This window comes from Macrotis lagotis, chromosome 1, assembly GCF_037893015.1.
Source record: "Macrotis lagotis isolate mMagLag1 chromosome 1, bilby.v1.9.chrom.fasta, whole genome shotgun sequence".
Taxonomy (NCBI): domain Eukaryota; kingdom Metazoa; phylum Chordata; class Mammalia; order Peramelemorphia; family Peramelidae; genus Macrotis; species Macrotis lagotis.
In genome coordinates this window covers 223756053-223781946 of record NC_133658.1, presented here as the reverse complement: position 1 = coordinate 223781946, position 25894 = coordinate 223756053, and positions in this window count along the sequence as shown.

Below are 25894 nucleotides of genomic sequence, written 5' to 3'. Positions count from 1 at the left end.
AATTTTAGATCAGGTATGACAAGGCCACTTTACTATGCAACTTTTTTCTTTACTTATCTTGAAGTTCTTGACCTTTTTTCTTTCCACATGAATTTTGTTTCTATTTTTTCTAGCTCTTAAAATAACTTTTTTGGTAACTTAAGAAGAATGCTCAGTTAATCTAGTTAGAATTGTCATTTTTGTGATGTTACCTCAATCTACCCATGAGTAATTGACATTTTTTCAGTTATTTACATATGATTTCATTTGTGTGAAAAGTTTTAATTATTTTCCATGTAGATTCTGAGTATGGCAGATAGACTCCCAAGGAGTATATAGTGTTTACAATTTGTTAGACTTGTTATGATATGGTCAATTATGCTGATAGTATTCCTAATATTTAACCAAACCTGCATTTCTGATTTAAATCATACCCATTCAGAGTGTATTGTCCTAGTGATAACTTGTTATAATCGCTTTGTTAATATTTAATTTAACTTTTTGCATCAATATTTATTGGGGAAATTGGTCTATAATATTCTTTCTCTGTTTTGACTCTTCCTGGTTTAAATAACAGCACCATGTAGGTTTCACAGAAATAATTTGGCATAACATCTTTTTAACTTATTTTTCTAAATTGTTTATATAGAATGGAAATTAAGTTATTAGTTAAATATTTGATTGATTTGAAAATCCATCTGACCCTGATATTATTATTAAGGAGTTCATGCATGGTTTGTTGAAATTTTTTTTCTGAAATTTATTTATTTATGTATTTTATTTCTTCTGAAATTGAGCAATTTATATTTTTATAAATATACATCCATTTCATTTACATAATCAGATTTATTGGTTTGCAATTAGACAAAATCAGAGAATTATTATGTCAATTTCCTCCTTATTGGTGCTGAATTCACCTTTTTTCATTTTTGATATTGATAATTTGGTTTTCTTTTCTTTAATCAGAATTATCAAAGGTTTTTCTGTATTACTGATTTTTCATAAGTCCAACTCCTAGTTTTATTTATTAAAGTATTCATTTAATTTTATTATTTTCTCCTTTGATTTTCAAGATTTCTAATATGGTAATTTTAATTTGGTTCTTTTCTTGATCTTTTAGATGTGAGCCCGATTCATTAAACTTCTCTCTCTCTCTCTCTCTCTCTCTCTCTCTCTCTCTCTCTCTCTCTCACTCTCTCTCTCTCTCTCTCTCTCTATTTTATTCATGTTAGCATTTAAGGGTATAAAATTTCCCCTAATAACTACTTTGGTGGTATCCCACAAGTTTTGGTATGTTGTTTCTTTATTGTCATTGTCTTAGATGAAATAATTAATTATTCATAAGATTTGCTGTTTGATCAACTTATTCTTTAATATTAGGCTATATTGTTTCCAATTAATTTTAGTCACTTTTTTCATGATTCTTTATTATATGTAATTTTATTGCATCATGATCTGAAAAGGATGCATTTCATATTTTTACCTTTCTAAATACAATTGTGAATATTTTGTGCCATAAAGCACGGTGAATTTTTGTGTAGGTGCCATGTACTGCATAGAAGAAGGTATAGTTATGTCTATCCCCATTCAATTTTCTCCAAAAGGCTGTTCTATCTAATTTGTATTAAAATCTATTCTCTTCCTTACCTTCCACCTTGTTTAACCTGTGGTTGAATTTAAGTAATTCTGAGAGAGAGAGAGAGAGAGAGAGAGAGAGAGAGAGGTGTTGTGGTCCCCAACTAGAATAGTTTTGCTTTCTATGTTTTCCTGTAACTCAGATGCTCTTCTAAGAATTTGGTTGCTTTACCCCTTGACATATTTATGTTTAGTATTGATATTACTTCATTGTCCTTTAAAATAGTTGCCTTTCTGATCCCTATTAATGAGATCTATTTTTGCTTTTGCTTTGCCTGACATAAGCACCCCCTGCTTTTTTTTTCCCCTTCAGTGGAAGCATTTCTTCTGCTCCAGCTTTTTACCTTTATAATATATGTATCTCTTCTTCAAATGTATTTCTTGTGAACAGCATACTGTAGATTTCTGTTTTTGAATTCACTCTGCTTTCCACTTCTGTTTTATGAGAGTTCATCCCATTCATATTCACATTTGTGATTACTAACTCTATGTTACCCTCCAACCTATCTGCTCTCTATTTGTATTTTCACACTCCTTTTAACCTATCCCTCCTCACCAGTGTTTTGCTTTTGACCACTGTATTTCTTTATTTACCCTCCCTTCTGTCACTCTGAATTTTCTTTCCCCTTTCCAATTTTACTTTTCCCTCTCTCCTTGTCTCTCTTCTACCATTCCTGCCTTGTTTTCTTCCTTCCTCTCTCCTAATTCCCTTTAGGGAAATATAAGTTTCTAAACACAGCTAAATGTTTATGTTATTCCCGTTTAAAGCTAAATTCAATGAAAGCAAGATTTAAACAATTCCCACCATCTCCATTTCCACCTCCATTTTAATAGATCCTTAATGTGTGGTAATTTACCCCATTCTGCCCCTCCTTTGCTTCTTTTCAAGTACAATCTCATTTTCTTAATGTCTTTATTTTTTTATCATCCCATCAAAATCAGCTTATGTTCAAAGCTACTGTCTAAGTATATTCTCTTTCAAGAGCTATGTGTCCCCTTACCATGTAGGTATATAATTATTGAATAGCATTCTTTTTTTCTTTTCCTTGTATACCTCTTTTGTGTATCTCTTGAGTCTTATGTTTAAAGATTGAATTTTCACCAGATAAATTTGAAAGCCACCTGTTTTTGTCAATTTTCCATCTTTTCCCCTGAAGAAGTATGCTCAGTTTTGCTGGGTAGCTGATTTTTGTTTGTAATCCAAGCTTTGCTCTCAAGAAAAATCATTTTGTAGAACCTTCCATCGTTTAATATGGATGCTACCAACTCCTGCCTAATCCTGACTGTGGACTCTTGGTATTTGAATTGTTTATTCCTGTAGTATCTACTGTATTTTTCCTTCATCTGATAATTCTGGAATTTGGCTATAATGAAGGAATTCCTGATTCTAGATTGAAAGGTTAATTCCAGGATTATTTTTTTTAAATCTTATCTTCCACTTCATTGGAGAGAGTTTTTATTGTAACAAATATGCAATATAAAATTCTAATTCCTACAACAGTTGAATAAAAAAAAAGTATATTCATTCTATGCCCTAAGATTTTGTTTTGCTGTTTTGTGTTTTATTTTGTTATTTATACTTGGAAACAATGGATAGCCAGTTTCATCTCCAATTTTTTTTTAGGTTTTTGCAAGGCAAATGAGGTTAAGTGGCTTGCCCAAGGCTACACAGCTAGGTAATTATTAAGTGTCTGAGATCAGATTTGAACCCAGGTACTCCTGACTCCAGGCCAGTACTTTATCCACTGCGCCACCTAGCCATCCCTTATCTCCAATTTTCAGAGGTTAACCACAGATAGTCATTTTATTTGAAATGACTCATTCTGCATTTGAAATTGCTTTTTTTGTAATAGTGTTCTAATAGTATAAATTATTCACTTGATTCTTCTCATTTCATTTTTTATCTGTTTATAAGAATCTTCAAAATTATACATTTTTATGATATTGATGATAGGAAATAAACTTTTTTTCTGCTTCTTCTTAGTTCATTCTGCATTGGTTCAAGCAAGTGTTTGGTTTGAAAGAGGGGGAAAATCAGCATAGCATTGATAGATTGAGAAAAACTCAAAATGTGTACAGCATATAACATCTGTGAACCTCCCATTGATACCAAGTTGTAAGTTGGGTTATCTACTCATATCTTTTCATTTGAGTCTCTTTAATCTTCATATTTTGTTTTGTTTACTTGTGATTCTTTGGTGGGTCATTGTTCTTTCCATTCATATCTTTTGAAAATCAACTTCCTCACATATTGAGTACATTCTCTCCCTCATCTGTGGAAGATCAATATATTGTCTTTCCCTAGTATGTTCACTATTTCATTGGCTAAAAAAAAATAATAATATAAGACAAAATTTTCCCTGCTCGCAAAGAGAATTATATCACAATACAGAAAAAAAAAGATCAATTAGGAGGTCAGAGACTGGGTTCCCCTTTGAAGAAAGTTTCTATGCAAACATCAAGGTCATTTTCCGGAATTTTTATAGCCTTATCTGATATCGTGTCAATAGAAAGAAGACTTCATTCTTAGAATAGAGATCAATGGAAAAATAAAGGTTAGAGAGGCTCTCAAAAGAAGTTGGTGAACATATAAATGATCCACCTTTTGTTTGCATCATAAAACATTAATTTCCTGCTTCATAATCCAAAAGGATCATCACTTTGTGGAGTTTCTCTCTTAAGGGAATATTCATCTTAGACTTTATACTTATTGTGTCTTAGAATCAAAAGCCAAAATTGAATAGGAGTTGATGGTAAAACCCAAGTAGTGTTTCATACTGTTACCTTCCAATATTCTTTCAGAGACAAGAAACTCTTGAATTGTTAGAACAGGTGCACATAGATCAGATATCTTCAAAGTACAATGCAAATTCTTTCATGATTATCTTTCCCTTATTGTTTTCATATCTATGGATAAGATGATTCCAGATGAGCAGTTTCAGGATCCAATTTGATTTCCTCAGAGAATTTTGTCTTAATTTTTTCTCTGATATTGGGTCCTCCTCAAATGAAATTGGAGAAATTTGAAGGACTACTACAATAGATAAGTTGATTGAGCCAGAGAGTCATCACAGAACAAATTTTCTGGCATTCAGGACATTTAAAACTGGCCTCCCCCCCCCCCAACATATCTGAATGTTCTTGAAGATACAGTCTTTGAAGGAATTGTGATTACATTCTAAAGACAAGGCACATATGAGAAAATGTATATGAAGCCATGATCTTTTCTGATGCCTCTGATTTGCAACTGTGTTTGGAACTATCACTTTCATCATTGATGATTTCTTGAAATATGTTTTCCAGGCTCTTTTTTTTTCAAGTAGTTCAATAATTCTTACATTTTCTCCCCTGGATCTATTATCTAAGCCAGTTATTTTTTCAAGAAGATATTTTTCATTTTCATCTGGTTTTTTGTCATTTTTAAAAAATTTGCTTGACTGATTCTTGACATCTTATAGAGTCATTATTTTAGACTTGCCAAATTCTATTTTTGAAGGAAATATTTTCTTCACTTAGCTTTTGTATCTCCTTTTCCATTTGGTCAATTCTATTTGCAAAGTGTTTTTTTTTAGCTTTGTCCTTTTTCCCAATTATATTTTTAATAGATTTGTTTTCTTCAGTCACTTGTTGTTCTTTCTTTTGCAAGATCTTGAATTTCTCTTACATTTCTTTTCCCAATTTTTTCTACATAATTTTAAAAGGGTTTTTTTTTTTGCAAGGCAAATGGGGTTAAGTGGCTTGCCCAAGGCCACACAGCTAGGTAATTATTAAATGTCTGACACCGGATTTGAACCCAGGTACTCCTGACTCCAAGGGCGATGCTTTATCCATTATACCACCTAGCTGCCCTTTTCTACATAATTTTTAAATCATTTTTGAATTCTTCTAAAAAACCTTTTTGGTCTGGAGACCAATTCACATTCTCCTCTGGGGCTTCAGTGCTTTTTCTGCTGCCCTCTGCTGTGATGATATTCTGATTTTCCTTACCTCCAAAATAGCTTTCTATAAGCATGAATTTGATTTTTTATAGTCATGATGAGCTCTGGCACTAGACCACAGGGAGGCTGTCTCAAACATCTTGTACTGGGGAAGGATCAGCCGGCATACATTCACCAAAGTGAATGTTAGTGGCTTTCTCACTGGACTGTGGCCATCCAACCCTGATTTGCTGGTCAAACACGGTATCTGGGTTATCTGTGTTGGAGCCCTACTAGCTGACCTTCTATGCTGTTGACCAGTTAAATCAAGATCTAGGAACCTTTGCTGTAGTTCTCTGCTGTGTCCAAGAGGTTGGCTTCCTCTGCACCCCACCTGTGCTGGTCTCAGTTTCCTGTACTATGATGCTCTGTTCCATGTACTGTGCCACTTTCCCCTCCACCTTAGCAAGACAGATCCATTCTGAAGACCTTTTCAGATACCTTAAATCTGGAAAATGCTCTACTCTCTTCTTTTGCGGGTACTGTTACTCCATAATCTGTTTAGAAATTTAACAATTTCTGAGGAAAGTCAGGGAGACCTTCATGAAGCTCATTGTTTCTCTCTGCCATGTTGGGTCCATACCTTTTTCTTAGTGCCTTAGAAATAATTTCATGACTGTGAGTAGGATGCTAACTCAGTCATGATATCAGATATCATCAGAGCTTCATTTAATCAGTACAAAGAAGTTCATTTAAATCATTCCCTGTTACCCCAATGTTCTCAGAGCACACAAAATGTTTTGGTTGCCCCGCCCAGAATTCTTTAACTTTGCTACCCTCCCCACCTCCCCCCAACATGGTCATTGCTTAGCTTTTATGATCCTGGAATGAGAAAAAACTGAGTTCAAATCTGTATTAGATACTTACTGTCTGTGTGATCCTCAGTTAATCTCTCAACCCTGTATGCCTCAGTTCAGTTTCTTTATCTGTAAAATGGAGATGATATTAACACAAAGGATTTCCTGTGAGGATAAGATGAGATATGTGCAAATGTTTACACAGTTACTGGCACATAGTAGGCACAATATAAATAAGATATTATTATTATTATTTCTTGGTAATTGATATTTATATAGAACTTGAATGTTGAAAAAACTTAAATATATAAGTTCATTTCATTTTCCAATTAATCTTGTGAAAGAAGGTTTATAGATATTATCTTGATCCTATTAATTAAGGACAGTAATCTAGGAAAGGTTGTGACTTACAACTAATAAATGGCAGAGACTAGATTAGACTTATATTTTACCTGACCCTAGATCCAGCAATCTTATGATTATTGTTTGTTGAAATCTTCATCTCAAATTTGAATCAATTTGGTAGTAGAATTAGGGGATTACATAATTGACTAATAATACCTCTTTGAAATTATCATAAGATATAAATGAACCTTGAAGAACTATACAAATTGTATCATCTTACAACATGTTCACAAAGTACATCATTTAAGATATTACCAATATTGCTATTTTCAAGTGGATTATATTGCTTGGGGGTAAAAAATTGATAGTGTTATCAGACTACAGATTACATCAATGAAGTTTACATTGCCTACTAATGCTTAATGATGCAGATAAGGAGTATTTTAAATAACTTAACAAGTTCATTAATTGTCTTTGTATTAATTGAGAGAGAGAAATTGATTAAAATTGTTAGTATTTATTTGGGCATATGCAAAAGGCCCAGTTTGCTTCTAATTAGCAACCTCTGAATTATTGTTTCAAATCAAATTTAAGTCAATAAGACTCATAAGAAATTGAGGGTTGGATTAACAAATATAAATAACTGATTTCTATAATATTTTAAAGTATTCTAACATATACATACATATATACATATATATATTCTCATCTGAATCTCACTGCAACCTCATAAGATAGAAAATGCTGATTTAATTATATCTCTTTTATAGATGAGACTCAGGGAATTTAAAGATCATTTACATCATCACACAGATGAAAAATTCCAGGGGCAAGATCTAAACCCAAATTTCTCTGAATTGTAAATACAGTGTTTTTTTCTACTACATATGTCTATGCTTCAGAGCCAGTCAAATGTAGCCTTTTTGTCCAGAGTGATATCATTCAGAATGGGGAAACATGTCATATAGTACAATTTTACTTTCAAGAGTCAATGGTATTGATGTGAAAAATATTGATTTAAATCAAGGTGAAAACCATAAAAAAATATTACTGGAGTATTAGAATTAGACACTTAAAAAACGAGGCTTTCTTCTCTTTTGAACTTCTTAATGGAGCCTCCTATAGGTAGTTGATTTTTTCTGTTTGAACTTTATTCACTTGTTCATGATGTTACTTTTGCTTAACTCTGAAATGTTTGCCACTTGTTCTGATCTTTCAGTAATCTGAAAGTTTATTACTCTCACTGTACTCACTCATAAAGTGACATTTTCCTAATGTTGTGTATGAAAACTGCTTTGAAGTTTGCAAGATGTTCTGCAAATACTATGGAATTTATCTACATAGCCACCCTGGGAGGTAGGTGCTACTACTATGTTTCTTTTAGAATTATGGACAATGAAGCACACAAAAATTAAATTCCTTGCCTTGGCTCACACAACAAGTAATACGTTTACATACAGAGTTGAACTCAGATTTTACTGAGTCTAGATTCAACACTCTCATCTACTATACCATCTAGCCTTCTCTTATAAGTAATATAAGAAAGGAATTAAGCATGTATAAAGTACCAAAAATGGAAATTATATGTTATACAGATAAAATGAAGCTTTCAACACTTAAATTATGATTTGAAAAAAAAAGATGTTGACAATTTGAACCATCTTCCCAAGTATAGTTCAGAGAAAAGTCCATTTTCCTTTCCCTTTTTCTAATCTCAGATTTAGATAGTAAACTTGAATTAACCAATACTATTTGTAAACCAATGGCAGATATTTTTTCATTCTTTCCTAACTACACATTTCATACCTATCCTTTAGAGTTGATCCTAAGCAAAAATTAATGGGCTCCTTATTCAATATTGCAGTGTTTCAGGTAACAAATGCATGACAGCTATTTAGGCAATCCCTGAGTAGCCAACCAGGGAGTGTGGCATTAATGATTTTGGGGAAAGTTAACTAAGTACATCTATCACTTTGTCATGTATGGTGAAAGAAAACATCCATCAGAGGATAAGAGGGGAACAGCTTTTGCTTCCTTCTCTAGGTAGTGCTGAAATCTTTTACAAAAATCAATAGGACTGGAATGGTAAGTTGCATTTATGTTGATTAAATATAACAGATGGGAGAAAATGGAAGGAGGGAGGTTGGCAAAATATCACCCAGAAGAAAGTAGAGGTCATTTGACTAAGGTTAACCAACCTTCTGAGAGGCTTTACAAAAGACATCATCCTAATAGCAGCAAGGGATAATTTAGAGGTGTCAAACATGACAGTCTAAATGTGGTACACAATATTCTGTAATGCAACCTGAACACAATTAAATTTTAACTGGGAGATATTTAACAAAATAAATAGAAATACGATAAAACAAATAATATTATATTTTAAATCATCAATATAATATATCAATAAACCATACATATGTTATTTACTTCTACTACTACTACTCTTTAGTGTCTAAGACAGCCATACCATCCAACCAAGTGATTATTGCCATGAGGTGACCAATTATGTTTATTACAGTGAAGGAAGGGTATACTTTGCAAGAAATTCTCTCTTCTCATTCCACTGCTATGTGTATGTATATATATATATATATATGTATATGTTATATGCCAAATATCATAAAGCCTTAGGTACTGTTTCATGGTCACTATTACTATCTGTACTATCTGACTTTTCCATAAATAGTGTAGTAGAAAGAGAATTAGATTTTGATTCAGAAAGATTTAAAATTTGAATACCATCACAAGGAATTATTGCTATTTGACCCTTGCTGAATTCTCTGGGAGACAATCTTCCTTCAAGCTCCCTTTAAGCTGTCAATGATGATTAGAGAGGATCCTGGGGAGAATGTCTCAAAGATCAAGTATCTTAAAATTAAAAGGACTGGATAATGTCTTCTGTAAAAGAAAAGAAATTAGATTAGATCATCTAGACATCGTTTCCTTTATATTTCAGTTCTGTTCATGACCTTATTTCTTCTAAAAATTATTTTCATTTGTGAATAGTTTAAGATTCCTATCTTTCTTGGAGACTCTATGGAGACTAATGTATTAATCTTTTTTCTTTCTGTGCTTTGTATGTAGTGCCCTTTCCTTTCATCTCTGTCCTTCCACTGTTCAAACTCTTCATGTTAAACATATTTTGCCATCTGGAATTGCCTTAGTGAGAGCAGATGGAGAAGGGTGGGGGCTAATCAGATGAGAAGAAAAGCTGATGAGGACAATGAAGTGGACTAGGCCTGGTCAAGTCTTCCCTTGAATAGTCTGGGGATTTTTGTGAGACCTAAAAATGAAAATAATTTTCAATTGTAGAAAAAAGTTAGTGGAGAGTCAGAGGATAGAAGTTCTGCATGAATTATCTTTTTTCAAAGGATTGAATTTGAAAATAAAAGTAGGTGTTCTAGTAGAAGCTAGATGGCTAATTGTTATGAATCTGTAAAGGGGATTCCTCCGCAGGTTGAATTGTTAAGTAACTTGCCTAAAGTTACACAGTTCATAAGTTCCAGAGACTGAATTTGAACCTATGATTATAAGTTCACCCAAATATATGAGATGTTGTATATCTCTTCCATCTTTTCACTCATGAGAAACTTTGAGAATAGAATATTAGATATATTGTCAGGCAGAAGAGATATGATGGCTGATTTTTGCATTGCTTTTTTGTCCATTTAAACACAAATCTTTATCAAAATGAATGACAACTCTATGAAAGAAGAGGAAGGGATAGATTTGAAAATAGAGGCAATTAAAAATCAAAAGATATTATTATGACAAGATAAAAATCAAGACAACATAAAATTGAAAAGTCTGCCTCTTTCCCATTATAATAATTTGGGTTTTTGTCTTAATTTCCTTCCAAAACTTTAGATTCCACAAGGGAAGACACTATGACTTAAATGTAATATGTGCTCAATAAAAAAAAAATTATCAATATTCACACATACAGGTGATGATACAAATAGAAATCTAGATCAGTATAATTAATAATTTTTTCATGTTTCTTATTTGTACTTCATATGCAATATATGATCTTTGAATGAATAAACAAATCATTGTAGATATAAACAAGAAAGAATTTTTACCTATTTTGCTTCTTATTGGGGTAGATTAGACCCAAATAAAAGGAAGTTGTTATTGTTGTGAAAACTACTCTTCTCCTGTTTTTAATAATAAAAACACATTTTCAAATCTCACTTTTCTTCTAGAATACTTCCGCATCCTGTCCCTATAACTAACATTGAAATGATGGTTTCCATTAAAAAAGGAAACTATCTTTTCAAAGGGCTCTTCATATGCTATGTACACACACACACACACACACACACACACAAACACACACACACACACATATATATATATATATATATATATATCTGTAAACATATATATGTATATTATATTTATATATATATTATATATTATATGCATACATATGTCATGAAAAATTTACTTGTTTTGACCATGAGATAAGAAAAACTATTTAAATGTAGATGTATAACCAAAAATAAAACGAATTTGTCCTCATAATAAAATTTGAAAATAACAGGTTAATATTGTTTCATTTAAACACAAGGACTTGTAAATTAATTCATAGGCTTTTATACTTGTCATTTCACAATATTCTGCTCACCTTATTCCTAAAACAATTAATTAATTTTTATTAATTTAAGGTAAAGGGATTAAATGACTTGCCCAAGTTCACACAACTAGGTAATTATTAAGTGCCTGAGGTCAGATTTCAACTCAGGTACTCCTGACTCCGGGGACTGTGCTCTATCCACAGCACCACCTAACTGCCCCTTATTTAATTCATTTAAAATTTTTTTTTTCTCCAAGAAGAAACGAAATTCATTGGATCATAGTAACCACTGTTCTTTAAAAAATATAAATTAAAATAAACTAAAAATGGATAATTGTATGCATATATAAAAAGGGCAAGGCAAATATAAAAACAAATTTAAAAAGCAAGCTGCAACTATATGCAAGGTGATCCTAAATAATCAACAGATTTTCCCTTCTGGAATATAGTTGTTTACACATGGACCCATTTGAACTTGTCAGTTGTGTGACTAAAATTTAAAGAAAAATTAAAAACCTTTGAATTCTCATGTCTCTTTTCTTCTTCTCTTAAAAAATGGTAAAATATTCTGCTTGTTATGGGACCTGCAAAGATTTGGAAACTTAATAAATGCATCTGCAAGGTTTCCAAGATGTCTGTGATAATCCCAAAGGGAAAATATACTGATCCAATGACTCTAGTGCCACATCATGAAGCACTGAATAGAAAATTCAATAAAAAGCATCAGAGCACAGAGAAGCAAGCTGGAGTCAATAGCTGATTTTGATGGGAGATGCTTGATAAAAAATCCTTGAGATTTACTTAAATTTAATTATTAATACTTGGAGTTTAGATAGTAAGTAATTCTGGTGAAATGTCCAATATTTTTGGATTCATTCACTCCTTTCTTGAACTTTTTAATCCAATAAAAGTTGGCTATCAGATAAAAAATTTGCAAGTCAAAACTGCAATTAACAACTTCAGATGTTCAAAGAATATGTTATATAGATTTAAATAATTTTATCATTTTTTTCATAATAATGTTAATTATTTTAAACAGTCGTAAATATTAAAAAACAGAAGCATTATATATTGTCACAGAAATTATTTTTATTCCTTTATTTCCTAGTTGTACTGTTTCTACAAGTTCTAGTACTTTTTTCAAAGTGTATTATTTAAGAGCTACATTTGATCTTCTATTACTTTGAATATTTTGTATTTTTGAAGAAATGTCACTATTTCTGTAGTTTTCTTAATTTTATTGGCATATAATATATTCTGATATTTTCTTTTACTATAGTTTTGCTATGATTTTAGTCATTCATTTACTGTTTGTTTATTTGATTTTTATCTTAATTTTAAAAATCTAATTTCTAAAGTTTTCTCAATTTTCTTAGGCAAATAATTTCATGTATGTAGGTTTTTTGTTTTATTATATTATGTTTATTTATTTGTTGACTTTATAACTTTTTAACTGTTTTAACTTTATAATTGTTTTATATTACATTAATTTTGATAACTGCAGCCAAGATGATAGAGAGAAACTAGGAAGCTCCCTATGTTTTAGTGAGTGTCCTTCAGAAAGAGTTTTAAATAAAGCCTCTAAATGCATTCTAAATGATAGAACCCTCAAAAATACAAAAAGAAATAACCTTCATTTTAAGATATCAGAGAAATTTCAGGAAAGGTGTTTTACACTTTGATAAAAGGGGTGGGTACAGACCAGCAGAGGTAGGTGGGGAATGAAAAAGTCAGTAGGGTTAGGGTTAGGGATAGGAGAGTAACCCAGGCCTCTGTGTCTTGGCTAAACAGGTGAGAAGTAGAGTAGGCCAGCAGTGTGGGCTCCAGCACCAATACAGAAGGAATAATGTGTTCTCTGGAACTCAAGTACAAAGATTGGGACTGGGTCAAACTACCCCAATGCAGGGAGCAAGCCACCAGGACCTAAGGCCCCAGCTTGGAAAATCAATGACCAGAAACCTGGTCCTCAGCACAAAAAGAATTAGGACTTTGTCTGCTGTGTTTCGGTTTTTAAGAAAAGAGTTTAAAAAACAAAAATAAAAATAGCCCTAACCATAAAAATTTACTATGTGTACAAGGAAGATAAAAACACCATTTCTAAAGAGGAAAACAGTGATAAGATGCTCATATGTAAGGGCGCAAAGGTAATGATGGATTGGTCTCAAATGGAAAGAGTACTCTTAGAAGAACTCAAAAAGAATTTTAAGAAACAAATAAGATAGAAAAAAAATTAGAAAAAAGAATAGAGAATCATGTGGAAAAATTATGAAAAATTGGAAAAGTAAGTCCAAAAATTGACTGAAGAAAGCAATAGCTTTAAAAGTAGAATTGCACAATTGGAAAAAAACCAACTTTTTTAAAATAGCATTGGCAAAATGAATAGGAGATAAAAATAAAACTGAAGAAAACAAATTCTTAAAAATTAGAAATGGACAGGTAGAAACTATTGAATCTATAACACATCAAGAATCCATAAAACAATATAAAAAGACTGAAAATGAAGAAATTATAAAATACCTCCTAGGAAAAATGACCAATCTGAAAGATAATTCCAGTAGAGATAATTTTGCATATGATTGATCTTCCTGAAAGCTTTGATAAAAAAAAAGAAAAAAAAAGAAAAGAGCCTCAATAATATCTCTCAGTAAATTAAGAAGGTCCTAACAATCTATAGTGAGAGGTTAAAATATTTCTTGAAAGAATTTGCCAAACATGTCCTGAAAGAGATCCCACAATCAAAACTACTGCAAGCAATAATTAAGCCAAATTTTAGAATTATTAGTTAAAGGAGAATATATTACAAATAACCAAAGAGAAACAAGTTGCCACACTCAGGATTATTCAGGACTCAGTAGCTGCAACAAAAAAAATTGAGTTCCTGAAATATGATATTCCATAGGACAAAAGAACATGGATTCCAACCAAGGATAGGATACCCTGAAAAACTCAGTATATTACTTCAGAAAAAAGATGGTCATTCAACAAAATAGGAGACTTTCAAATTTAGCTGATAAAAAGACCAAAACTAAACAGAAACTTTGATCTTCAAATAAAAGATGTAAAAGATACATAAAAAGGAAAATGCAAAGAAAAATTGTTGAGTCAAGAAGACTAAACTGTTTACATTCCTACATTAGAAGAAAATACTTGCAACTATTGAAAATCATATTTCTATTAGTACAGGTGAAAAACACTTAGAGGATTTGAGTAAAAGTTGATTCAAGGATAAGTTTGCATTAATAAAAGAAAGTGAATTCTTCCAAACTTAAAAAATTGATTCCAATAATACATAAACTATTTGGAAATATAGGCAAAGAAAGAGTCCTACAAAATGCCTATTGGGAAACAAATATCTAACCAAGAAAATCAGATATTGCTGATATCTAAACCCGGAAAAGTCAAGACAAAGGAAATCATAGACCAATTTCCTTGGTATAGATATAGATATAGATATAGATGATAGAGATAGAGATAGAGATAGAGATAGAGATAGAGATAGAGATAGAGATAGATATATAGATATAGATGATATAGATATAGATGTAGATGTAGATATAGATGTAGAGATAGAGATAGAGATGAGAGAGATATTGATAGATGATATAGAGATAGAGATAGAGATAGAGATAGAGATAGAGATAAAAATATTAATTGAAATGTTAGCAAAGAGATTATTATGTCAGTTTATTATTAGGTTAATATACATGACCAGGTCAGATTTATACTAGGAATTTAGTAATTGTTCATTATTAGGATAATTATAAGCCTAATAATACATACCAAAATCAAAAACATAAGAAAGCATATATTATCCCAAAAAATCCTGAAAATACATTTGACAAATACATCATCCATTCCTATTAAAATAACTAGAAAGCATAGCAAAAATGATTTTTCCTTAAAGAGATATCTAAATAGTAAAAATGATATCTTTTTAATATGGGTGTAGCAAAGAGTCATGAAAAGAGATTAAAATTTAACTGTAAAATAAATAACAATCCTAAATAAGTGGATCAAATAAGAAATCATAGAAACAATCAATAATTTCATCCAAAAGAACTGCAATAATGAAACAACATTACAAAACTTATTGGATGTTAAATGGTATAAAATGTTATTTGTCTAAAACCATGAGCAATAATCTAGCAATGGGGATAAGGTAGAAAGCTTCCCAATAAGATCAGGGGTGGAACAATGTTGCTTGTTATCTCCACTATTACTTAGTAATATACTAGAAATGTCAGTTTTAGCAATAAGAGAAGTAAAAGAAATTAAAATAATTTGAACAGGCTATGAGGAAACAAAACTATCATTCTTTGCAGAAAATATGACGGTATACATAGAGAAATCTAGAAAATATTTTAAAAAATTACCTGAAACAATTTGCAACTATAGCAAAGTTGCAGAATATAAAATAAATCCACATATATTTTCAGCATTTCTATACACTAATGATGAATTCAATAGATAGAAAGATTATTCCCATTCAAAACAATGGTGGACAACATAAATTATATGAGAGTCTACCTGCAAAGACAAACCCAGGTACTACATAAATAATTACAAAACACTTTTCACACAAATGAAGTCAAAACTAATTTAATAGAAAATATCAGCTGCTCTTTGGTTAGACTAAATTACATAGTAAAAATGACAATTTTATCTGAATTTACCTATTTATTTAATGTCATGTCAAGCTACCTCAAAATTATTTAATAGAGTCAGAAAACATTAACATAATTTATCCAGAAGAATAAAATATCAAGAATATAGAAGGAATTAATGAAAAAAAATGCAGAGGGATGTGGCCCAGTCATACTAGATCTAATGCTATGTTATAAAATGCAACTATTTATATCTTTTGGTAGTAGATAAGAAATTGAGTGGTGAATCAGTGGAATAGGTTATGTTACCAAACACTGTAGGTAAATTGTTATACTAAATTTATGTTTGATAAAGCCAAAGACTCCATCTTGTACAATAAGAAGTCATTATTTAAAAAAAAAAGTTGGGAAAAGTGGAAAATTGTATGAAAATAAAGGTATACATTCATATCTCACTTCCTGTATTAAGATAATATCAAAATGGGTATATGATTTAGACATAAAGAGTAAATATAATGCCACTTAGAAGAGTAGGGAATCTTTCACCTGCTAGATTTATGAAGAGAAGGAGAATCTAAAACCAAAAAAATAGATAATTTCATAAAATGCAAAATGGGTAATTTTGATTACATTACATTGAAAATTTTTTGCACAAACAAAACCAACACAAATCAAGAGTAGAAGGATTGCAGAAATCTGGGAAATAATTTTTACAACCAGTGTTTTTCATAAAAGCTTCATTTCCAAAATATAGACTAAAACAAATTTAGAAGGATGCAAGTCATTCCCCAAATCATTAACTGTCACAGATTATAAAATTGCAGTTTTCAGATGAAGAAATTAAATCTATCTATAGTCATTTAAAACAAAAATCTAATTCACTATTAATTAGAGAAATGCAAATTAAAGCACCTGTGAGGTCTCATCTCATGACTATCAGATTGGCTAATATGATAGAAAAGGGAAATGATGAATTTTAGAGGGGTTGTGTGAAAAATGGCATACTAGCACACTGTTTAGTTTGGGGAAAGGGTTAGTCAGAAGTAAAACATTTTTGAAAGGAGAAAGAATAGAAAAAACAGGGAGAAAACAGACCACAGGAAAAGAAAGAAAACCAAAGGATAGCAAGGAAAAATATTATAGAAGTTTTTTTTTTTTAAAGTGAGCATAATATCCATTCATATTCTGTTTTATTTTTGGTCGTTTTTCCCCCCTTTGGATGTGAATTGTGCTGTTCTTAACAGATTGTCATAGATCTCTGAACCGCTGAGAAGAGTTCCATCTATCATAGTTGATCAAATCACAATGTGATTGCTAATGTATATAATGTTCTCTTGGTTCTGCTGCTGAAGCAATACTTTTTTAAAAGTTCCTTATTTTTCTTTAGGTTTTATTTTTTGTGGAGCATTTGTTTCCTTTCACATCATTGCTATTATAGAAATATTTTGCATGACTACACATGTATAATATAGTTTGAAATGCTTACCTTCTCAATGAAGGGGTATAGGTAGGAAGAAAGGGGGAAAAAATTTGGAACTCAGAGTATTAAAAATGAACATTGTGTGAAAAATAAAAGTCCATCAATTAAACAAAGTCACAAAAAATTAACTTTTCTTGAGTTCTATGTGTATTGTTATTATTATTATCATATCATTTTTGTATAGACTTTTGATTTTGTAGAATAGTAGGATTCATAGTTTTGTCTCTAATTCCACTGATTCAAATCAATTCTCTTAAAATCTTTAGTCTTAGACAATTTCCTTATACAATGATAATAAACTACCAAAGTATTTTAGAAGTATTTTGTTGTTTTTAAATGAAACAAAATCAATTTGTTTACCTTCAAAATTAAGAAAGGTTAGTGACTGAGAAATAAACTAATGATTCATGCATATACCTAACAATATGAAAAAAAATTACATCCAAAGTCCATTTTATAGTTTAAATTATATTTTCTTTTCCTTCCCTTTAAGTTCATTCTATTTGAACTTCTCCCATCCATCTGTAATATAAGATCACTTAAACCTTCCTCATTTAGTACAGCATAAATGCATTCAGGTCAAAAAAAATGCTAATTGTGCATCCATTTTGCTCTAATTCCAGAGAGAAACTTACTTTGTTTGAAAGGAAAAAGAGCTTTCTTCACCATGCATGCCTTTCTCAATCTCTTTTATTCTCACCACTGAAAAACTTGCTATCATTTGGTATAGCTTCGGGGAGAGGATTCTATGCACAATTCATTTTTTTCAGTTTATATTATTCTATTTCAATTTTTGTGATTTTTGAATTACAATATTCAACATTTCTTGTATGATTTTGATTTTCAATTTTTTCTCTTTCCTCCCTTCCCCAAGAGAGCAAGTAATTTCATATAGGTTATACATGTAAATTCGTGTTGTGAAAACAAAATCACAACAAGAGAAAAATTATGAGAAAGAAAACAAAAATCAAATTAAAAAAAGTGAAAATTGTATGATTTGGTCTGAATTCAGATTCCATAATTCTTTGTCTGAATATGGATCATATTTTCCATCAAAAGTCTTTTGGAGGGCAGTTAGGTGGTGCAGTGGATAGAGCACTGGCCTTAGAGTCAGGAGTCCCTGAGTTCAAATCTGGTCTCAGACATATACTTAATAATTACCTAGCTGCGTGGCCTTGGGCAAGCCACTTAATCTCATTGCCTTGCCAAAAACAAAAATCAAAAAAAGGTCTTTTGGAATGGTTTTATATCACAATATCACTGAGAAGAACAACATCTATCACAGTGAATCATGGCACAATGTTGCTGTTAATATGTACAATGTTCTTTTGCTTCTGCTTATTTCACTCAGCATCATTTCATATAAGCCTTTACAAGTTTTTCAGAATTCTACTGCTATTGATTTCTTTTTTTTTCTGTTCTTAGCATTTTTCCAATTGCATCTAAAGATAGTTTTTCTTTTTTAAAAAATTTCATTTGTGTAAGGTAAAAGGGTTAAGTGACTTGTACAAAGTCACACAACTAGGCAATTATTAAGAGTCTGAAGCCAGATTTGAAATCAGAGACTTCTGATTCCTGGGCCTATGTTCTATCCACTGTGCCACCTAAACCCCACTAAAGATAGTTTTTAACATTTTTTTTGACGTTGAATTCCAAAATTTTCCCTCTCTTTAATCATCATAAAAACCATGGGGAATAGGTATCATTATTTTCCTCATTATATGATTGAGGAGCAAAGAGCAGTAAAGGTTACAAAACCAATTGATAAGTGTCTGTTACTATATTTGAACACAGGTCTTCCAGACTTTAGAGCCAACACTCTTATCTTCTATGACTCATAACTCTTTCTTTTTTTTGCAAGGCGAATGGGGTTAAGGCGAATGGGGTTAAGTGGCTTGCCCAAGGCCCACAGCTAGCTAATTATTAAGTGTTTGTGGCCAGATTTGAACTCAGGAACTCCTGACTCCAGGGCCAGTGCTCTATCCACTGAGCCACCTAGCCATCCCCTAACTCTTTCAATAAGTAATACTCATGTTCTGCCTGTGGTTATTCCTCTGTATGGTCCCTATCATTCAGACTGCTACACATATCACCATTTCAGAGGAGTATTTATAATACTATAAATTAATAAATAAACATTTATTAAGTACCTGCTCTTGAAGTAGGAAAATTATTGGAGAGAGAAAAAATGTTTTATAGTAATTAATCTGCTCTCTGAACTAACTGCCCCCACCTACATCTCCCTATGTCCTACTTAAAAGTTCAGCTAACTCCACAGTTGAGCTGCTCCTTTGTCTTTGGAGGACAACTTAGTCTGGGGGAGCACGATACTCCAAATAAATTCTCATGCTATTTTTTCTCTCTGCTTTCCTTTATGTTCTCACCTTGATGGCTGTGTCTTCTTTTCTTATCAGTACTTCTACAGAAATTCATTATCTTGCTGATTCTTCAAAGAACTTAGTAACTTGTGAATTTGTGCAGTAACAAATGAACTTTCTGAAGTTATATGTAAACCTTTTGTGCAATCTGTGAATTAAAATCGAAACCTTACTCACTATCCTGTGTCTGACAGATTTGTGAGTTCTTCACTACAGGAACCCACAATGATCTTTTAATCTCCTCTCTCCTGACTCCATGTATTCCTTCTTCACATTGTATCAGACATTGTGTTAAGCACTCCAAATTAACAAAAAAAGGAAAAAGATAGCTCCTGCCATCAAAGACCTTATAATTAAATTCTACTAACTCTGCTGATTTTTATGACATGGAAAAATCAATTATTGCAAAAGCTGTGTACTTGCCTAGCTTCAGAGAGGTATAAATACAGCCATAACCATTCTTTTGATAGAAAATAACTATGCTACCTATTGCTTTATCCAAGTAATTGATAGAAAATTTGAATAATCTAGGATCAAGCTCAGTCATTTGGAAGTTCTACTGTATATTTTTACCAATTTTATATCAAACAATGAATAGAAAACATGCACTCTTCTGTCAATATATTTGAAGGAGGTCATAGAATTTTCAAACTGAAAGGGATATTAAAGCTTCTATTCAGGATTCACAATAACATATTATAACATCTTCTATAATAGCAATAAATTTTAGCATTTTCTGATTGTCAGATTACTGGCTGTCATAAGGAAAGGGGACGGTGAATAGGATGATAGAAAAGTGTGGAACTCAAAATCTTACAAAAATGAAAGCTGAAGATTAGCTTTACATTTAATTGGGGAAAAGAGTAAAATAAAAAAAAAAGTTTTACTTTATTTTAATATATTTTGAATTCCACAACCTTCCCCCCAATCTTGCTACCCCCATCCCCCCACAGAAGGCAGTCCTAGTTTTTACATTGTTTCCATGGTATGCATTGATCCAAGTTGCATGTGATGAAAGAAAAATCATATCCTAAAGACAATAATCTTTGGTCTCTGTTCAAATCCACATTTCTTTATACATTGCTAAAATATTCCTGTTTAAGAACAAGAATAAAACCCCTACCCCACAAAAATATAGAACCTAATGAGAAATAAAGTAAAAGAAAGAGAATAAGAATGTGTTTCAATCTCTGTTTAGTTACCATCAATTTTGTCTTGGTTGGATCATATTCTTCATCATAAGTCCATCACAGAAGCTAGCTCCATAGTTTTCCACAGTTGTCGTTGCTGACTGTAACTCACTCCATCCATTCCTCCCCACTACCATATACTATATTCTTTCTCTCTCTTCAGCCCATCCCTCTTCCAAAAGGTGCTGTAGGGCAGCCAAGTGACACAGCAGACAAATCAGTGACCCAGGGGCCAAGAGACCCCCAAGCCAACATACCACCCCAGAGACCCAGCAAGCACCCAGCCCTGTGGTCCATAACAGGCCACTCAATCCCAGCACCTTGCAAAAAATAGGAAAGATAATGCACTATATCTGACTGTTATCTCCCATGATCTACACTCTCCTCCTTCACTCATATCCTCCCCATTCCCCCTGTCCCTATTCTGTCCTCCTTACTCCAGATGTTTATACCTTATTGAGCATGTATGCTGTTTGCTCTTGGAGCCATTTCTGATAAGAGTGAAGGTTCCCTAATTCCCCCTCGCCTTACCCCTTCCATATCATTGCAAAAAACATGTCTTTTATATGAAGTATCTTAGCCTATTACACTTCTCTTTTATCTTATACCCAGTACATTTCCCTTTAATCCATTGACTCCATTTGTACAATATCTTATATCTTCAAATTCAGCTCTTTTTTGTGCCTCATCTATAAAATCTCCTTCTCTACCTGCTCTACCAAATGAGGAATTCATATGAGCATTTTCAGCATCATTTTTCTGTGCAGGAAATCATACAGTTCATCATCAATAAGTCCCTCATAATTTACCCTTATTCTGCACTCTCTATGTTCCACCTGAGTCCTGTATTTGAAGGTCAAACTTTCTGATTAATTCTGGTCGTTTCAACAGGAACATTTGAAATTCCCCTATTTCATTGAAAGTCTATCTTTTCCCCAGGAAGAAGATATTCAGTTTTACTGGTTAGTAGATTCGCTTTTGCATTTCAAGTTCTTTTGCCTTCTGGAATATTATATTCCAAGCCCTGTGAGTCATTAATGCAGTTGCTGCTAAATCATATGTGATCCTGAGTGGAGTTCCACGGTATGTGAATGCTGTTCTTCAGGCTACTTGCAATATTCTCTCTTTGACTTGGGAGTTCTACAACTTGGCTATAATATTACTGGGGGGTTGTTTTATTTTGTATCTGTTTCCAGGGGAGATCTATGGATTCTCTCAATTTCTATTTCTCCCTCTGCTTTTAGGACATCAGGGCAATTTTCCTGTGGGAATTCTTTAAAAACCAGGTTAAGGCTCTTTTCCTGATCATGATTTTCAGGTATCCCAATAATTATTTAAGTATCTTTCCTGAATCTGTTTTCCAGATCAGTTGTTTTTTCAATGAGATAGTTTACATTTTCTTCTAATTTTTCATTCATTGGGTGTTGAAGTATTGTGTTTTGATTTCTTGTAAAGTCATCAGCTTCCTTTAGCTCCATTGTACATCTGAAGGATTTATTTTCCTCAGAGAGTTTTCTTATCTTCTTTTCCATCTGTCCACTTCTGCTTTTTAAAGTATTTTTCTCCTCAATAACTTTTTGAATGGTTTTATGAATTTGACCTAAACTGGTTTTTAGCATATTATTTTCTTCGGCATTTTTTTGAATCACCTTGACTAAGCTGCTGAACTAATTTTCATATTTTTTCCTGCATCTCTTTTATACCTTTTCAATATTTTTCTTCTATCTCCCTTACCTGATTTTCTTTTTTTTAAAGATTTCATTGGAATTTTACAATTTTTTTTCTCCAAATCTTACTTCCCCACCACCACCACACCACGGAAAGCAATCTGTCAGTCTTGATTTTTGTTTACATGTTGTACATTGATCCAAATGGAGTGTAATGAGAGAGAAATCACTTCCTTAAGGAAAAAACAAAAAATAAAGGAGATAACAAGATCAGACAATAAGATATCTGGGTTTTTTTCCTAAGTTAAAGGGAATAGTCCTTGAAAATTGTTAAAACTCCATGGCTGTTTATCTGGATAGAGATCTTTTTCTCCACTGCAGACAGCCCAAAATTGTCCCTGATTGTTGCACTGATGGAACAAGCAAGTCCAACAAGTTTGAACATCACTCCCATGTTGTTGTTAGGGTGTTACAGTGTTTTTCTGGTTCTGCTCATCTCACTCAGCATGAGTTCATGCAAATCCCTTGAGGCTTCCCTGAATTCTCATCCCTCTTGGTTTCTAATGGAACAATAGTGTTCCATACCACAGTTTGCTAAGCTATTCCCCAACTGAAGGACATTCACTTTATTTCTAATTCTTTGCCACCACAAACAGGGGTGATATGAATATTTTTGCACAAGTCATGTTTTTACCCTTTTTCATCATCTCTTAATGATATAGACCCAGTAGTGGTATTTCTGGATCAAAGGGTATGCTCATTTTTGTTACCCTTTGGACATAGTTCCTAATTTCTCTCCAGAAAGGTTGGATGAGATCACAGCTCCACCAACTATGTAATTGTCTCCGAGATTTCCCATAACCCTTCATTATCCTTTCTGGTCATATTGGCCAATCTGAGAGGTGTGAGGTGGTACCAGAGAGAATCATTGATTTGCATTTATCAAATAATAATAAATTATTTAGAGCAATTTTTCATATGGCTATGGATTGCTTTGATCTCCTCATTCGTAAATTGTCTTAGCATACCCTTAGATTATTTGTCAATTGGGGAATGCCTTTTTGTAAAAACTATAACTCAGTTCTTTGTATATTTTAGAAATGAGTCCTTTCTCAGAATCATTAGTTGTAGAGATCATTTCTCAATTTACTACATTTCTTTATAGCTTGGTTACAGTGGCTTATTCTATACAAAAGCTTTTTAATTTAATGTAATTGAAATCATCTAGTTTTTTTAGTGTTGTTCTCCATCTCTTGCCTATTCATAAACTGCTCCACTATCCATATATCTGACTGGTAAACTAGTCCTTGATCTTCTAACTTGCTTATAGTATGTTTTTTATATCTAAATCCTGTAATCATTTGGGTCTTATCTTGGCAAAGGGTGTGAGGGGTTGGTCTAATCTAAGTTTCTTCCATACTAACTTCCAATTTTCCCAGAAGTTTTTATCAAAGAGAGAGTTTTTATCCAAATAGGTGGACTCTTTGGGTTTATCAAATAGCAGATTATTATAATCGTCTCCTGGTTTTGCACCTATTCTATTCCACTGGTCCACCACTCTTTTTCTTAGCCAATACCAAACAGTTTTTTTGACTGATGCTTTAAAATATAATCTTAGGTCAGGTAGGTCTAAGCACCCTTTTTTGCACTTTTTTTTCATTACATTCCTGGAAATTCTTGACTTTTTCTTTCTCCATATGAATTTACTTACAATTTTTTCTAACTCATTAAAGCAATTTTTTTGTAATTTTGATTGGAAGCTTACTAAACAGGTAGTTTATTTTTGGCAGAATTGTCATTTTTGTAATATTAGCTCTACCTATCCATGAGCAGTTGATGTTTGCCCAGTTATTTAAAACTGATTTAATTTGTGTGAGAAGTGTTTTATAATTGTTTTTAAAAAGTTTCTGAGTCTGTCTTGGTAAATAGACTCCGAGGTATTTTATATTGCCTGAGGTTACTTTGAAAGGGATTTCTCTTCCCAGCTCTTCCTGATATGTCTTGCTAGACATATATAGAAAACTTGAGGATTTATGAAGGTTTATTTTATAACCTGCAACTTTGCTAAAATTGCTAATTGTTTCCAGTAATTTTTTGGATGATTTCTTGGGATTCTCCAGGTAGATCATCATGTCATCTGCAAAGAGTGAGAGTTGTGTCTCTTCCTTCCCAATTCTAATTCCCTCAATTTCTTTTGCTTCTCTAATTGCTGAAGCTAACATTTCTAATAAGATATTGAATAGTAGTGGTGATAATGGGCATCTTTGTTTCACCCCAATCTTATTGGGAATGCCTCTAGCCTCTCCCCATTGAATATAACGCTTGTTGATGGTTTCAGATAGGTACTGCTAACTATTCTAAGGAACAGTCCATTTATTCATACACTCTCTAGTGTTTTTAGCATTAATGGATTCTGTATTTTGTCAAAAGGTTTTCAGCATGGGGGGGGGGCAAAGCCAAGATGGCAAAAAGAACAGATCATGTCTTAGGCGCTCTCTCATAAAACTCATAAGCTAAGGACTCTAACTACATTTTCGAGAGACAAAACCCACAGAGGGACCCAGTGAGGCAGTTCTCCTACCCAGGGTAACCTGGAAAAGACCAGAAAGGCTCTGTTCCCCAGGGTTGGAGGGGCAGCCTTCCAGAGGGGTGGCCCGCCAGAGGAAATGAACTTCGGCCTCCTGGAGGCAGCCCCAGGGTGCTGGGAGCTGGGGCTCACAGCAGCAGGGGAGTTTCATGAGTTATGCCCCGTGGAGCACCAAGCACAAATTGGGGGAACAGCAGGGGGACCTCTTCCAGAGTGAGCACATGAAGCCCAGCGCTCAGGGCACACAGAGAGTAGTATGGCCCCCTCAGCCCAGATCCAGGAACAGAAGCAAGGGGAGCCAGGAAGCAGGAGCCCCCAGGTCATGAGCCCATTGAACCTAGGAAGGGGAGTGAAGAGAGGCTGCCAAGCTCTGTCCTCTGCCCCTGGAACAGGACTCTGGGGTTCTGACCTCATTCAGATGCTGATCAGTCTAGGCCCTTCCGCCTCACCTCAACCCCATGGTGGGGGGGGGGTCATATATGTTCATTCACAGACCAGGAGGAAGGACAGAGCATCACACACAAAGATCCTTGTAGGAGTGTCCCAAAAGCTCAGGAAACACCCCAGAAACAGGATTAGGCTGTGAATATGAGCAAGCAGAGAAATAAGAGGAACACCATTGAGAAATATTTTGCATATGAGCCCAAGAAGGATCAAGGTACTCAGTCTGAAT